This window comes from Oryctolagus cuniculus, chromosome 20, assembly GCF_051225735.1.
Source record: "Oryctolagus cuniculus isolate XC-2025 breed Fujian yellow rabbit chromosome 20, ASM5122573v1, whole genome shotgun sequence".
In the NCBI taxonomy this organism is placed as follows: domain Eukaryota; kingdom Metazoa; phylum Chordata; class Mammalia; order Lagomorpha; family Leporidae; genus Oryctolagus; species Oryctolagus cuniculus.
The window spans coordinates 1,719,584-1,738,305 of record NC_142886.1 but is presented as its reverse complement, the minus strand read 5'-3'; positions in this window follow the sequence as shown (position 1 = coordinate 1,738,305).

The window sequence follows — 18,722 nt, the reverse complement described above, 5'->3', positions numbered from 1 at the left end:
CTTCGTGTGGTCCTCGGCACCATCTTGTTGTTTACAACACTCTATACCCTTTTTGGAAAGTCCCTCTTAGTCAGTTACATCCAGTGGAAAGAACTATCCCAACTGAAACTAAAAATGTCCACTTTAGCAAACGCAACATGGCTGCCAGGCCAAGCCTTAACTCAGAGGTCCCATGGTAGGCCTACCCATGGGTCCCCACATCCTTGATCAAATATAAGTTAGCTGTAGATGTTTGGGTTTCTTTCTGGTGTTTCTATTCTGTTCCATTGGTCTATCCATCTGTTTCTGTACCAGTACCATGCTGTTTTGATTACAACTGCCCTGTAGTATGTCCTGAAATCTGGTATTGTGATGCCTCCGGCTTTGTTTTTGTTGTACAAGATTGCTTTAGCTATTCGAGGTCTCCTGTGTCTCCATATGAATTTCGGCATCATTTTTTCCAGATCTGAGAAGAATGTCTTTGGTATCTTGATTGGGATTGCATTGAATCTGTAAATTGCTTTTGGGAGAATGGACATTTTGATGATGTTGATTCTTCCAATCCATGAGCCCGGAAGATTTTTCCATTTTTTGGTATCCTCTTCTATTTCTTTCTTGAAGATTTTGTAATTCTCATCATAAGGATCTCATCATAGAGATCTGTACTGCAAAAGAAACAGTCAGACGAGGCAACCGACAGAATGGGAAAAAATATTTGCAAACTATGCAACAGATTAGGGGTTAATAACCAGAATCTGCAGATATCAAGAAACTCCACAACAACAAAACAAACAACCCACTTAGGAGATGGGCAAAGGACCTCAATAGACATTTTTCAAAAGAGGAAATCCAAATGGCCAACAGACACATGAAAAAATGTTCAAGATCACTAGCAATCAGGGAAATGCAAATCAAAACCACAATGAGGTTTCACCTCACCCCGGTTAGAATGCTTCACATTCAGAAATCTACCAACAACGGATGCTGGCAAGGATGTGGGGAAAAATGGACACTAATCCATTGTTGGTGGGAATGTAAACTGGTAAAGCCACTATGGAAGTCAGTCTGGAGATTCCTCAGAAACCTGAATATAACCCTACCATTCAACCCAGCCATACCACTTCTTGGAATTTACCCAAAGAAAATTAAATTGGCAAACAAAAAAGCTGTCTGCACATTAATGTTTATTGCAGCTCAATTCACAATAGCTAAGACCTGGAACCAACCTAAATGCCCATCAACAGTAGACTGGATAAAGAAATTATGGGATATGCACTCTTTAGAATACTATACAGCAGTCAAAAAAATGAAACCCAGTCATTTGCAACAAGATGGAGGAATCTGAAACACATGCTGAGTGAAATAGCCAGTCCCAAAGGGACAAATATCATATGTTCTCCCTTATCGGTGACAACTAACTGTGCACCAAAAAGGAAACCTGTTGAAGTGAAATGGACACTGTGAGAAACAGTGACTTGATCAGCCCTTGCCCTGACTGTTGATGAACAACTTAATACTTTATCCCTCCTAGTATTTTTTTCTTGTTTGTTCTACTTAATACTTTTGGTTGAATTCTGTAATTAATACACAGTTATCCTTAGGTGTTGATACTTAACTGAAAAAATGATCCCTATTAAATATAAGAGTGGGAATAAGAGAGGGAAGAGATGTACAATTTGGGACATGCTCAAGCTGACTTGCCCCAAATTGTAGAGTTAGAAACATACCAGGGGATTCCAATTCAATCCCATCAAAGTGGCATGTACCAATGCCATCTCACTAGTCCAAGTGATCAATTTCTGTTCACAATTGATCATAATGATAGGACTAAGAGCCAAAGGGATCACATAAACAAGACTAGTGTCTGAAAATACTAACCGATAGAATAAAAAAGGGAGAGAATGACCCAACATGGGAAGCGGGATACACAACAGACTCATAGAATGGTAGATGTCCTAAACTGCACTCTGGCCTCAGAATTAGCCCTTAAGGCATTTGGATCTGGCTGAAGAGCCCATGAGAGTATTTCAGGCATGGAAAGCCAAGACACTCTGGCAAAAAAAAAAAATGACCTAAATGAAAGATCTGTGCAAGTGAGATCCCAGTGGAAAGGACAGGTTAGCAAAGGAGGAGGAACGTTTCTCTGAAGGGAGGAGAGTACTTCCACTTTGACTACGACCTTGTCTAAATATGATCAGAGTCAGTGAACTCAAAAGGCTTCCATAGCCTTGGAAGCTCATGACAAGAGCCTAGGGTGATTACTGACACCATAAACAAGAGTGTCAATTTGTTAAGTCAACAACAGGAGTCACTGTGTACTTACTCCTCATGTAGGATCTCTGTCCTCAATGTGCTGTACATTGAGATTTAATGCTATAACGAGTACTCAAACAATATATTTCACTTTGTGTTTCTATGTTGGTGCAAACTGTTGAAATCTTTACTTAATATATACTAAACTGATCTTCTGTATATAAAGAGAATTGAAAATGAATCTTGATGTGAATGGAAGGGGAGAGGGAGTGGGAGATGGGAGGGTTGCAGGTGGGAGGGAAGTTATGGGGGGTAGCCATTGTAATCCATAAGCTGCACTTTGGAAATTTATATTCATTAAATAAAAGTTTAAAAAAAGCCAATCTGCAGGATTCCAAACATTCTGTGCAGGATAGTGGGTAACATGGCTGACTGAAAACTGTCTCATTCTTGCTAATATACATACAGCAAATTTCTCTCAGAACACAGTAAGATATGGAATGAGCAATAACTGGGTAGTAACACAATCTATTCTGGTACTCGACAGTAATAGAGTTTAGCACAATCTATTGAAAATTGGAATTTTATGAGTTTTTATTTTTTTTTTAAAAAAAGATGCCACTGCAGCATAAAGGCAATGAAAATAAAACAGTGATAAAAATGCAAAATTTAAGAAAAATCGCTGGAGACCTTAATTGTCTATAAATTTATCTTTAATTCAATGCTTATGAGATCAAAGTAATGCTAATGCTTTCTATTTATTTTTCAAGCATGCCCTAACATCCTTAAAGATTAAAAGGATCAAGAACTGTCAAGATCATTTTCAAAATGAATGAGTGTATGAAAATATCCTAGTAGCTGCTAAAGCTTCTTATGAATTTCAATGTAACTATTTATAGTAATTAGGAAAGTATGTGATGTTTGAATCACTAATGGAAAAGCCAAGTAGGCCAGAAACATATCTGTGTTAACACAGAAAACTTTACATACTAGAGTGGGAAAGAAGTATAAGTAAACACATTTTTAATGCTGAAGAAACTCTCTTTTTTGCAAAAAATGAAACTGTCAATAATACATTAAAGTACTCACAAACATGACAACCCTAAAACATAAAATTTGATTCAAAAATAATACCATATAATAATTAATATGTCAGCCTGATAACATTGCCAAACATGCAACTAATAAAGAATTATATTTAAAAATAAATTAAGAACACCCATTTTAACAAGTGAAACTGCAATAAAAGTAAAAACAAAAGCAAAATACAACATACATAATGAATGCACAAAAAAGAACAGCTGACAGTTCAAATATAAGTATACACAACGAAAGCCCCACCTCGCCTCCAGCTAAGGGAAGAGGAAAATGAATAGTAACTATGATGGTATAACTTTGGAGAATAAGTGGATAAAATAAAAAGAACTCAAAATGTTCAACAAAGTTTAGTCATTTTTTTCTTCTAACCACTTGCCATATGCAAAAACACATATTGCCGCAAAAACACATATTGCCACAGAAATAAGTAATATCGTGTGTGCACACATGCACACACACACACACATGCACACACTCAGTAGCCTAATAAGCAATAATAACAAAAACTAGAGACACTTACATTTCCCCTAAGTGAATAGGAACAGCAATTTGTTTCCTTACTAAACTATTGAGTATAGACCAGTTCAAGATGAATAACACTTGCCAAGTTGGCTATTATATCTATAGTATAACAAACTATTGTATTGAAGTTTCAAACATGTAAATTAGCTTATAAATTTGAATTGTGCATCACCATATGAAGAAGTATGAAATACACCTAGTATTAATATATACCATGTGCAAGAAGGTGATTATTTTTAGTGTTAAAAGGAAAAGTGTTAAATGTTTTTAGTGTTAAGAGGATTATTTTTAAGTGTTACAAGGAAAGCCAGCACTATTACACAGTATATTACACTGTCATCTGCAGCACCGACACCCCATATGGGCATAGGTTCAAGTCTTGGCTGCTCCATTTCTGAGCCATCTCCCTTCCCTGATAATGCATCTGGGAAGACGGAAGATGATGGCCCAAATATTTGAGACCCAAAAGAAACTCCCAGATCCTGGCTTCAGCCTGGCTAGCCCTAGCTGTTGCATCCCCTTTGAGAGTGAACAAGAGGATGGAAACTCTCTTTCTCACTGCCTTTCAAATAAATGATAAAATATCATATATTATCATAAAATTGTGGGGAGCAACTTGGACTAGACTAAGTTACTGGAATTAAGACTTATTCTATGCATCTGCTCTCCCACAATATGGTGCTGGGAGAGGAGTAAACAACTTCTACACAGCTGCCTCCAGTTCGACCAATAACCTGCAGGAGCTGATCCTGCTCCTGATTGGAGGAGAGCAGCGTGCTCGGCATGTGGGTAGCAGAGTTGGGATTGGTGGAAGAGGACTATAAAGGAGGAGAGAGACAACATGCACCAGGAACATCTAAAGGGAACATCCAGATAACATCTGAGCATCCCCCGAGAGAGCCGGCCAGCGGTGTGCAGCTCCCCCGCGGAAGTGGGGAAAGTGGCAGGGGGAGCCGCCCTTCCACGGAAGTGGAAGGATCAGCAGCCAACCCGGGAAGGACCAGCAGCAAACCCGGGAAGGGCCGAGCAGACAAAAGAACAGCGCAGGGTCTAGTGTCGTTCCTCCACGAAGAGGGGGAGCGACATAAAATAATATGATAAATTTTAGAAGTGTTGAAAACTCTGATATGTCAGTTGTATGATAATCTTTTTGCATTTTTGGAAATATAAAAAGTAGCATCAATTGGCTTATAATACAAATATCAGAAAGTAAATAATTGATTTATTAAGGTCAATTATATATGATACTCATATTCTAAATTCCTATTGCTTTTCACACCAAGAATTTTAATAATGCTATAATTGTCTATGAGTAAATAAACAAAGTTATTAGTTTTCTCCAGCATACTCTTTCAGCTGAAAGGAGAAAAAAGAATGATCATCAATGCTGAATATATCAAGGGAAATACTTCTCCATGCAGTTTTACAATATATATATTGTCAACCTTTGAAAGCTCCTGATGCATTTGAACTCAAAATTCTGTTTTTTTAAAAGATTTATTTATTTATTGAAAGTCAGAGTTACACAGAGAGAGGAGAGGCAGAGAGAGAGAGAGAGAGAGGTCTTCCATCTGATGATTCACTCCCCAATTGGCCGCAATGGCTGGAGCTGTGCTGATCTGAATCCAGAAGCTAGGAGCTTCCTCTGGGTCTCCCATGCGGGTGCAGGGGCAAAAGGACTTGAGCCATCTTCTACTGCTTTCCCAGGCCATAGAAGAGAGCTGGATCAGAATTGGAACAGCTGGGTCTCAAACTGGTGCCCATAAGGGATGCCAGCACTACAGGCTGCACCACTGCACCCACCCCAAATTATATTTTTTTCAACATTTATTTAATAAATATAAACTTCCAAAGTACAACTTTTGAATTATTGCAGCTTTTCCCTCAATAACCTCCCTCCCACCTGCAACCATCCCATCCCCCACTCCCTCTCCCATCCCATTCTTCATCATGATTAATTTTCAATTATCTTTATATACAGAAGATCAACTTAGTATATACTACATAAAAATTTCAACAGACTGCACCCACAAAGACACACAAAGTACAGAGTACTGTTTGAGTAGTGGTTTTACCATTAATTTGCATATTACAACACATTAAGGGCAGAGGTCCTACATGGGGACCAGGTGCACAGTGACTCCCATTGTTGATTTAACAATTGACACTCTTATTTATGTCAGTAATCACCCAAGGCTCTTGACATGAGCTGCCAAGGCTATGGAAGCCTCTTGAGTTCACCAACTCTGATCTTATTTAGACAAGGCCATAGTCAAAGTGGAAGTTCTCTCCTCCATTCAGAGAAAGGTACTGCCTTCTTTGGTGGTCCATTCTTTCCGCTGGGATCTCACTCACAGAGATCTTTCATTTAGGTCAATTTTTTTGCCACAATGTCTTGGCTTTCCATGCCTGAGAAACTCTCATGGGATTTTTAGTCAGATCAGAATGACTTAAGGGCTGATTCCTAGACTAGAGTGATGCTTAGGGTTTTTGCCATTCTATAAGTCTGCTGTGTATCCTGCTTCCCATGTAGGATCATTCTCTCCTTTTTATTCTATCAATTATTTGCATACACTGGTCTGATTTATGTAATCCCTTTGACAATTAATCCTATCTTTTCAATCAATTATGAACTTTAACTGATCACTTTAACAAGTAAGATGGCATTGGTACATGCCACCTTGATTGGATTGAATGGGAATTCCCCTGGCACATTTCTAGCTCTATTGTGAGGGGTAATTCTAATTGAGCATGTGCCGAACTGTACATGTCCTCCCTCTCTTATTCCCACTCTTATATTTAACAGGGACCACTTTTCACTTAAATTTAAATGACTAAGAATAATTGTGTGTTAATTAAAGAGTTCAACCAAAGTATTAAGAAGAATAAAAAAAAACACTAAAAGGAATAAAATAATAAGTTGTTCCATGACAGTCAGGACAAGGGCTGATGAAGTCACTGTTTCTCATAGTGTCCATTTCACTTCAATAGGTTTCCTTTTAGGTGCTCAGTTAGTTGTCACAGATCAGGGAGAACATATGATATTTGTCCCTTTGGGATTGACTTAGTTCACTCAACTTGTTTTCCAGATTCCTCCATTTTGTTGCAAATGACTGGATTTCTTTTTTTTACTGCTGTATAGTATTCTAGAGTACATATCCCATAATTTCTTTATCCAGTCTTCTGTTGATGGCCATTTTGTTTGATTCCATGTCTGAGCTATTGTGAATTGAGCTGCAATGAACATTGAGGTGCAGACAGCTCTTTTCTATTTGCCAATTTAATTTCCTTTTTGGGTAAATTCCAAGGAGTGAGATGGCTGGGTTGAATGGTAGGCCTATATTCAGGTTTCAGAGGAATCTCCAAACTGACTTCCATAGTGGCTTTACCAGTTTGCATTCCCAGCAACAGTGGGTTAGTGTCCCTTTTTCCCCACATCCTCACCAGCATTTGTTGTTAGTTGATTTCTTTCTGTAAGCCATTCATTATAATCAAAACAGCATTGTATTGGTGCAGAAACAGATGGATAGGCCAATAGAACAGAATAGAAACACCAGAAATCAATCCAAACATCTACAGCCAACTTATATTTGGCAAGGACCTAAAACCAATTCCTGGAGCAAGGACAGTCTCTTCAACAAATGGTCTTAGGAAAACTGGAGCTCCACATGCAGAAGCATGAAGCAAGACCCCTACCTTTCACCTTACACAAAAATTCACTCAACATGGATTAAAGATCTAAATCTATGACTTGACTACATCAAATTATTAGAGAACATCAGAGAAACCCTGTAAGATATAGGCACAAGCAAAGACTTTTTGGAAAAGACCCGAAAGGCACAGGCAGTGAAAGCCAAAATTAACATTTGGAGTTAATTGCATCAAATTGAGAAGTTTCTGTACTTCAAAGGAAACAGTCAGGAAAGTGAAGAGGCAACCAACAGAATGGGAGAAATATTTGCAAATTATGCAACCAACAAAGGATTAATAACCAGAATCTACAAAGAGATCAAGAAACTCCACAATAACAAAACAAACAACCCACTTAAGAGATGGGCCAAGGACCTAAATAAACATTTTTCTTTTTTTTAATTAATTTTTTTGACAGGCAGAGTGGACAGTGAGAGAGAGAGAGACGGAGAGAAAGGTCTTCCTTTGCCGTTGGTTTACCCTCCAATGGCCACCGCAGCCAGCGCGCTGTGGCTGGCGCATGGCACTGATCTGAAGCCAGGAGCCAGGTGCTTCACCTGGTCTCCCATGCGGGTGCAGGGCCCAAGGACCTGGGCCATTCTCCACTGCACTCCCGGGCCATAGCAGAGAGCTGACCTGGAAGAGGGGCAACCGGGACAGAATCAAGCACCCCAACCAGGACTAGAACCCAGTGTGCCAGCGCTGCAAGGTGGAGGATTAGCTTATTGAGCTGTGACGCCAGCCAATAGACATTTTTCAAAAAAGGAAATCCAAATGGCCAACAGATGCATGAAAATATGTTCAAGACCACTAGCAATCAGTGAAATTAAAATCAAATTATATTTTTAATAATTAACCTAAGGAAGCATTAAGAGCTAAAAATGCATATGTATAAATGTCTTCATTGTTTTAAAACCTCGAAATATATATTGCTGAATAGTGTGGTATGGACTGGTTAAATATTTTATGATATGTTGCAACATATTAAAATACTGTTCTCAGGGTCAGGCCTGTAGCTTAGCCATTTAGATGCCTATCTGGGTGCTTGTATCCCATGTCAGTGCGGCTGGCTTTGAGTCTCAGTTCTATTGCCATTTCAGGCTCCCTACTAGTATGCATACTTGGAGGTAGCAGGTGATAATTCAAGTAGCTGAGTTATTGCCACTCACAATGGAGACATAGGCTGGGCTCATGGCTCTGGTTTTGGTCCCAGGTCAACCCCAGAATTTGCAAGCATTTGGGGAACAAACCAGACAGTGAGAGTTCTGTCTGTCTTTATGTCATCCATCCTACCATCTCTCTGCCTGTTGAATATATAATATGAAATAAAAATACTGCTCTCATCAAATATACACTATATAAATAAACTATATGTAAACAAAAATAAAAATATCAAAAGTCTATTATATATTATATTCACACTGAAATATATATGTGTGTAAAGGCACAAAGGTTTATCTCAAATGATATAGTTTCTTTTTTAATTTTTCTGAACTTTCCAAATTTTTATATTGATAATATTTTACATATATTGGTGTGTGCATGCAGTTATATGATTAGATAAAGAATTGTCAAAAGTCACCCACAATCACTTTTAACTACATAATTTTCCACAAATACTCAAGAAGGATGTCCTTGTGCTTTTGTAGAGTTACCACATTAGTATTCATATGGCTATGCTTTAGAAGAGATTACTTTGAATTAGGTAATAATGTTGCATGAATATTAAGTTTTTTGGCTTTCATAATCATTATTATATGGATATTACTTTAAAAAGGCATATTTTTCTTAGAAACTAGGCACAGAACTACTTGATAGTAAAAGGGTAGTCTTCACTTCTCTTCAATGGTTTGGGAAAAATACATACACACATGCTGCCAAAGCTGCAAAATGGAAACAATTGACACACTTAGGTAATCATGTGTAGAGATTGCTAAGTCTATTCTTAAATTTAAAAAACCAAAACCTCAAAATAAATAGTTGCCACAAGAAAACCCCAACTCAAGGTAATAATTCAAGAATTAAATTTGCTTTGGTATCTGGCATTTCACTTGTTTCTCATATAATTAAACATTGACAATAATAATGTAGAGTGAGGGAAAGAGGAGGATGAAAGAGATGGATATATGAGGACTCAAAAATTATAGAGATTTGAGAAATCTCTATATACTTACTATATATTAAAATATATCTATATTTACAATGTGATAATTCAATACAAAACAATAAGAAAATTGACACAGTTTGAGTAGCACATATTGTGAACTATCACAGTATCTGGGACTGGCACTTTGGCACAAAAGATTAAGCCAACACCTGCAATGCAGATATCCTGTATGGGTACTTTTCTGTGGCACAGTTGCTCCACTTCAATCAAGCTCCCTGCTAATACACCTGGGAGAGAAACCAAAGGTGGCTTAAGTACTTGGGCCTTTGCATACCTTGGGAGACATGGATGGAGTTCCTGGATCCTGGCTTTAGTCTGATCCAGCCAGTTGACTACTGTGCCCATATGGGAAGTGAAACAGTGGATGGAAGATCTGTCTCTCCCTCTGTCTCTAAATTTGACTTTCAAATGAATATATATCATTAAAAAAGAAACTGTTTAAAACAATGCTATGTGTCTTCTCACTCACGTCCATAAAGCATGCTTGCAAGGCTATGTAGACCCTCAAGGAGTATGAGGTCCAACAATAATTTCAGACTGCTATATTTGATCAGGAAAAAAGGAAGATTCCAGATATTTAAAAAATTATCTGAGGGACTAGGTAAAGTCTAGGAAGCCACTTTTAGAAGCCAGATCAGGGGATCTAATGAAGAAAGTTCCTACCAATTATTGTAAACTCTGAGAGCTTCTACTCATGACTTCCTGAGAACATTTGTATTCCTCCAGATTACTGACTCCTATCATTATCCTGTACTAATGTTAGAGTATGCATGTATGTATCTAGAAAAATAAATACATGAAGGTTTTTCCACCATATATGGTTTTGATGCATATATTATATATGAGACTAATTTTAAAAATCATGAGTAAATGAAACTAAAAGATATCTATTTTGTTGAAAACTTTGAATTCCATGCAATTTTTTCATAATAAGTATTTTTTCTGAACTTTATAAGACTTCTCATAATGCATGAATTTAATTTTTTGCAACAACTTTTATATTAATAGCCTACAGACATTTTGAAACATGTGTACATGTATGTTAGTGACTCTACAATTTTTTCTCATTTCATATTTAAAGTTGATTATACAATTTGTCTTTTTACATTATGAGAATCGTTTTACATTAAAAGAATCAAAAAGCTATTTGGTGACTAGAAGACTTATACTTTCTAAATATTCACATGATTCATATTATATAGCCCCTATGGCACTAAGTAGCTCAACTGGACAATCTTGACTTCCAGTAGAAACATCAAAATATCATATGCCTATTTCTATAAGACTGTTAAGAAATTACTTTCATGCTTTCCAAAATTTCTCATTTTGGCCTGCGCAAATGAAACCAATGTATTCTGCCTAGGTGAACTTATAAGATAGAAGCATCTTTGGTCTTGAAGTAGCATACTATAGTGAGGTGCACTACATTGGATATGAAAAGCAAATAAAATCTGTGTGTATGTAAATTTGGCTACAATTGTGAGTTTTTGGTCATTTTAAATAAAACAGGTTTAATTTATAATGGGTGTTAAAATAATTTTTGTTTTAATGACATATTTTGTGTGTTTAGTGTCTGCAAATTCTAATTATTTATAGTTCCTCTTAGAAACAGGACCATAGAAATGTTAATAAGAAGCATTTATGCATAATATGAATTATTTACCAGTTTCTTTAATATTAGCTGATTTGCAAAATCAAATGTATAATGTAATCTTATTTAGAGCAGAAATTTGTATATTCTTTATTGCTAAGCACTCTCTCTGTTCATAGTAAAGCTTGAGAGTAATATGTTCTATTGAAAGAATAAACATAAATCAAAAATAATAAATTAATAACACCATGCAATTCTGAAAAGTGGGAGAAGCCTTGACTGGATAATAGAAACTTTGATGGTAATTACTAAGATTTCATCTGAATGAACTAAATTACAAAATTGTGAACAGTATTTTTCTAAGATAAGGGATAAGCAGCAATATGTGATTTATTTCACATGCTTTTTAAAATATTTTATTTATTTATTTACTTAAAAGTCAGAGTTTACAGAGACAGAGGGACAGACAGAGATATTCAATCTGCTGGTTCACTACTCAAATAGCTGCAAGGGACAACTCTGGGACAGCCTGAAGCCAAGAAACTTGAAAAACATCTGGATTTCCCACATAGGTGGCAAGGGCCAAGCATTCAAGCTCCATTGTACTTCTTTCCCAGGTGCATCAGCAGGGAGCTGAATGAGAAGTAGAGCAGCAAGCTGACATAACCAACTGTGTCATAATGCCAGCCACTATCATGTATTTTTAGTTGTTGATTTTATATACAAAAATCAAATGTAAATTTATTTTATGTTTGATTATTATTAAGTTGGATTCAGAAGTCTTTACCTATGATATCTACTCATTGTCCAATTTGAAAAAATATCTCACATCAATCTAACAGCTACTTTACTACCTAAAAGATCCTTTGTCTTTTGTGATAAATTACTTTCATATTCATTAAGCATTCTTCAAATGTGACTTTCAGGTTTTCAAAGAATTGGAACTATTCCTAGATATGTGGTCATGTTTTTGGAAAGGACTAAAACTGAAAAGTTCTCATTTGGATATTTCTCATTTATCTTACTTTCTTCCCTAGCATCTCTTATTATGCCCTAAATACGATTTATATTCATTAATCCTTTTTGTAGAGTCTGATTCATCTCCAGCATCCAATCAGAAACTTCCTACCTTTCAAAATCATTTTTCCTTTATAATTTGTTAGTTTCTCTGCACTATGCTAGGTTTGAATATGGTTTTCTCCATAACACATGTTGAAATATGATTGTCTTTTAGATGGTATCAGGAAGTGAGGACTTTCAGGGGTCATTAGGTCATTTAGGATTCATGTTGTCCTGGCAGGACTGGGTTTCTTCTCAGAGGTGTGTGAGTTATTGCTCTTGCAACACTGGATTAGTTACTTCAAGGACAAGTTGCTTTGAAGCCTGGGAACTCTACATGCTTTGTCTCCTGTATGCATATAGTTACCTATCTGCCAGATGCTGTGGCCTTGCTCTAGAACCCACTGGCTTCCAGAATCAGCAGCCAAAATCAACCTCATTATAAATTACCCAGTTACAGCAACAGAAAATGAACTTAGTACTGTAACAACCTCCCAATTATCTCTTTCATTGGTGCAATAATATCCTCCTTGTTTTGCATAGCTGTAACTTAACCTTATGTTAAGCATTGACATTCAAATCAAAATGATCTTGTAAAAATTAACATAATTTTTATTGTACTCACCACAATGGAGAAATAAATATCTGAGTTCATGGGTGTGCTAAATATTCTGATTTGATCATTGCAAATGGTATTCATGTATTAGAACATCATATTGGGCTGGGGCCACGGCTCACTAGGTTAATCCTCCGGCTGCAATGCCAGTACCCTGGGGTTCTAGTACCGGTTTGGGAGAAGCATCTGAAAGAGCAGACAATTAACTAAGCCACAGAGGCATGGTTTAAAGATGAAATCCATCAGAGAACACCAAGTATTTTTACAAAAGACTAAAAATAAATGCAGAAAGGCAGGAAATCAGAATAAGAAAGAAAGCATGATTTCCCCAAAGAAACACGACAACATATCAATATTAGAATGTGAAGATGAAGGCCAGCACCGCGGCTCAATAGGCTAATCCTCTGGGTTCCAGTCCCAATTGGTGTGCTGGATTCCATCCTGGTTGCTCCTCTTCCAGGCCAGCTCTCTGCTGTGGCCCAGGAGTGCAGTGGAGGATGGCCCAGGCCTTTGGGCCCTGTGGCCACATGGTAGACCAGGAGAAGCACCTGGCTCCTGGCTTCAGATGAGCGTGTTGCACCAACCGCAGCCTGCCGGCCGCAGCAGCCATTGGGGGGTGAACCAACGGCAAAGGAAGACCTTTCTCTCTGTCTCTCTCACTGTCCACTCTGCCTGTCAAAAAAAATTAATTAATTAAAAAAATGTGAAGATCAAGAGATTGATGAAATGCCTGAAAAGGAATTCAAAAGAATGGAGATACCTTGGAAAGATAAAAATAGATATACTATAAGATGAGCATTCTCACTCTTGAAAATTTACCCAAGGGAAATGAAATCAGCATATGAAAAAGTTAATCTTATGAGCATAACAAAAACTGAAAATATATCATTGTAAAAATTGAGAGGGAATGAGAGAGGAAGAATGAGGAAGGATGGAGGTGTTGGTCAGAGGGAGGGTAGGGTAGAAAGTATCACTATGTCCCTAAATCTGTATATATTAAATACATTAATGTTGTTTACTTTAAATTTTAAAAAATTAGAAAAAGATAAAATCTAGGGTCCCCCTTTGCAATTAATAAGACATCTTGGAAGCTAACAAGTTCTATATCCACTTTCATTGTAACTGGTAGCAAAATAGCCAGGTTATTTAGGCAGATGCCTTTAAAATACACTTTAATTTTCATAACAATGTTGATTTTACTTATTGCATTAAGGTGATTTTTTCCTAACATAACCCTATGAAGTGAGTTGTTATTCATATTTTGTTAAGAATATTTACTGGTATCATGTATTTGGTATGTTGTAGAAGCAAGATTCAAATTACAGAAGATCAGTATCAAAAAACACAAATTAGCATTGCATAATCTTCGGAGTCATACTCACTTTTTAATGATACCTATTCATTTTAATACCAGTACATGAAATTTAATATACATAATGCCTATATTATATATTTGTTACTATCCTTTTTGTATTCATATCTATGTGTTTTCAACTGGAAAATAGGTAAACTACATGTCTGAGGGAAAAATAATGTTAGGTCCCTCTACCATGACTGATAAGACACACAGTGAAGCACACTATCTTTAATTCAGTTCTTCCCTCTGAACTCCATAGCAATCATTCCTGAGAAGTCATTACTCACAATCAACATGTTTGAACTAGTCACTACCAAACAATTAAACTTGCTTGAGGATGGAAACCCATTGCTAATATTCTATACCATTTATACTATTTATCTTCTGTTATGAGTAAATTTTTTACATATATATGTGTATCAATGTTTAATGTTTTAATTACTATTTATGCCATTAAGAGAGGTTAAATATGTTTTTGGAGCATATACAAGTTTATTTTAATATTGCATTGTTTATTTTCCTATTATAACTTAGGAGGTGATGTGATTCTTTCAACATAACATGGTATTTTTATTTTTTTTATAGTTTTTTTTTTTTGACAGGCAGACTGGACAGTGAGAGAGAGAGCCAGAGAGGAAGGTCTTCCTTTGTCGTTGGTTCACCTCCAATGGCCACTGCGGCCGGCGCGCTGCAGCCAGTGCACTGCGCTGATCCAAGGACCTGGGGCATCCTCCACTGCACTCCCGGGCCACAGCAGAGAGTTGGACTGGAAGAGGAGCAACCAGGATAGAATCTGGTGCCCTGACCGGGACTATAACCCGGTGTGCTGGCACCGCAGGTGAAGGATTAGCCTGCTGAGCCACGGCGCCAGCTGGTATTTTTATTTAAAACTATGAGATAGTGGAGGTGGAGCCAAGATGGTGGAACAGTGAGGGCACGCACTGATAGTCTGGGAAAAGATAGTTTAATAAAAGTGGAGTTACTGTAGCCACAAGAAAAGGCTCAGCAAAAAAATTGCAGAGGAAACTCTTCTGGATCTAGTGGATGTGAAACAGAGGACCTACGGGGAGAGCAAGGTCACCCACCACGTGGAAGCTGAGCAGCAGGAGCCACAGCACCGTGGAAGCCGTGCAGCAGAGTCTGGCAGCCAGTGCTGGAAGGGGAGGTGAGATAAAAACTTCGGTAACCCAAGACATTGGCGGGGAAAGGCAGAAAGAGCCTAGAGGGAATGAAAGCCCCACTGGGAAAAGTTCATCAGGTGGACTGGAGGAGAGAAAAAATGAACTTAAGGGAAACCGGCATGGACATTAGCCTCTCTCTCCACTCACCTTACAAAGCCGAGCAAGACAAAGAGCAGGTGCCATTTTGTGTATGTAAAGCAGTGCCCGCCATTAGCCAAGCAGAAAAACCTGACTCCGGTGGGGAGAAATAACAGGAGGTTAAGACCTAGTTAGTGAAAGTGAGGAGCTAATGAACTGAGACTGTGAAAATCTGAGGGGCTGGCGAGAGAACTCGCCGAGTACACAAACTCAGTAACTTGGGCAAACTGGTGAGACTGTTGAGAAATTTGAGACAACATTGAGGGCTGCATAAACTCTGTGTGGTCCCAAGGGTAAACAGACAAATACCCACAGGGGCCAGATTTAATACATCAACTACCCTCAATTCCACTCAGCTGTGTGGAATTACTTCCCAACTGAGTCAGAAAAAAAAGAGAGAGAGAGCAAGCAAGTGAGAGAACAATCTGGGTGAGTCACCTTTGGCACACCCTTAACCCTGAAGAACCAAACAGAGCTCTCTGGCCACACCCATCAAAGCCTCTAAGGATCCATCAAAAGCAGACAGTCCACTTAATCTAGAGTCACAGTATAACGAGAAGAAACCAAAGAATATCTCCAATATGCCAAACAACAAACGCAGAAACCGAGGTAACAAGAACAAGAAAGACACTATGACACCCCCAAATGAAATAGACACCCCAATTCAAGATTATGAAGATGATGAGATAGAAGAAATGCAAGAAGAGGATCTCAAAACATTGATAAGAACATTAAGAAGTTCTCAAAAACAAATTGTTAAACTACAGAAATCCTTAATGGACAAGATAGAAAATCTCTCTCGTGAAAATGAAATATTAAGGAGGAATCAAAATGAAATGAAACAACTAGTGGAACAAGAAACTGTGATAGTGATGAGAAATCATAATGAAATGAAGAATTCAATTGATCAAATGACAAACACATTAGAGAGCCTTCAAAACAGAATGAGTGAAGCAGAAGAGGGAATATCGGACTTGGAAGACAGAGAACAGGAAAGGATACAGTCAAATCAAAGAAAAGAAGAGGAAATTAGAAATCTAAAAAATATTGTCGGGAATCTTCAGGATACTATTAAAAAACCCAACATTCGGGTTCTAGGAGTTCCTGAAGGCATGGAGAGGGAGAAAGGATTAGAAGGCCTTTTTAGTGAGATACTAGCAGAAAATTTCCCAGGTTTGGAGAAGGACAGAGACATCCTAGTACAGGAAGCTCATAGAACCCCTAATAAACATGACCAAAAGAGATCCTCACCATGTCACGTTGTAATTAAACTCACCGCAGTGAAATATAAAGAAAAGATCCTAAAATGTGCAAGAGAGAAACGTCAGATTACTCTCAGAGGATCTCCAATTAGACTCACAGCTGACTTATCATCAGAAACCTTACAAGCTAAAAGGGAATGGCAAGACATAGCCCAGGTACTAAGAGAGAAAAATTGCCAGCCCAGAATATTATACCCTGCAAAGCTCTCATTTGTGAATGAAGGTGAAATAAAGACCTTTCACAAAACAGAAATTGAAAGAATTTGTTGCCACTCGTCCAGCCCTGCAAAAGATGCTTAAAGATGTGTTACACACAGAAACACAGAAACACGGTCATCAATATGAAAGAAGGTAAATGAAGGAAACCTCACAGCAAAAGATCACAGGAAGTTCAAAACATATCTTTGGCAAAAGGCAGGGCAAAGTTACTACTTATCAATAGTCACATTGAACGTGAATGGCCTGAACTGTCCAGTTAAAAGACACCAATTGGCTGACTGGGTTAAGGAACAAAACCCATCTATTTGCTGCTTACAAGAAACACATCTTTCCAGCAAAGATGCATACAGACTGAAAGTGAAAGGATGGAAAAAGATATACCATGCCAACAGAAATGAAAAAAGAGTGGGCGTAGCCATCTTAATATCAGACAACATAAACTTTACCACAAAAACTGTTAAGAGAGAAAAAGAGGGGCACCATATAATGATCAACGGATCAATTCAACAGGAAAATATAACAATTATCAATGTATATACACCTAATTACAGGGCACCGGTTTATTTAAAAGATTTGTTAAGGGACTTAAAGGGAGACTTAGACTCCAATACAATAGTACTGGGGGATTTCAATACTGCACTCTCAGAAATAGACAGATCAACAGGACAGAAGATCAACAAGGAGACAGTAGATTTAAATGACACTATACCCCAAATGAATCTAACAGATATCTACAGAACTTTTCATCCTACACAGAAAGCATTTACATTCTTCTCAGCAGTACATGGACCCTTCTCTAGGACTGACCACATACTAGGTCATAAAGCAAGTCTCAGCAAATTCAAAAGAATTAGAATCATACCATGCAGCTTCTCAGACCATAAAGGAATAAAGGTGGAAATTAGCAACTCAGGAATCCCTAGAGCATATGCAAATACATGGAGATTGAACAACATGCTCCTGAATGAACAATGGGTCATAGAAGAAATCAAAAGAGAAATCAAAAATTTTCTGGAAGTAAATGAGGATGACAGCACAACATATAAAAACTTATGGGATACAGCAAAAGCAGTGTTAAGAGGAAAGTTTATATCAATAGGTGCCTACATCAAGAAATTGGAAAGGCACCAAATAGATGAGCTTTCAATGCATCTCAAGGATCTAGAAAACCTGCAGCAAACCAGACCCAAATCTAGTAGGAGAAGAGAAATAATTAAAACCAGAGAAGAAATTAACAGGATTGAATAAAAAAAAATTACAAAAAATCAGCCAAATGAGGAGATGGTTTTTTGAAAAAATAAACAAAATTGACAACCCATTGGCCCAACTAACTAAAAAAAGAAGAGAAAAGACCCAAATCAATAAAATCAGAGATGAAAAAGGAAACGTAACAACAGACACCACAGAAAAAAAAAGGAATCACCAGAAATTACAACAAGGACCTGTATGCCAGCAAACAAGGAAACCTATCAGAAATGGATAGATTCCTGGACTCACGCAACCTACCTAAATTAACCAGGAAGACATAGAAAACCTAAACAGACCCATAACTGAGACAGAAATTGAAACAGTAATAAAAGCCCTCCCAAA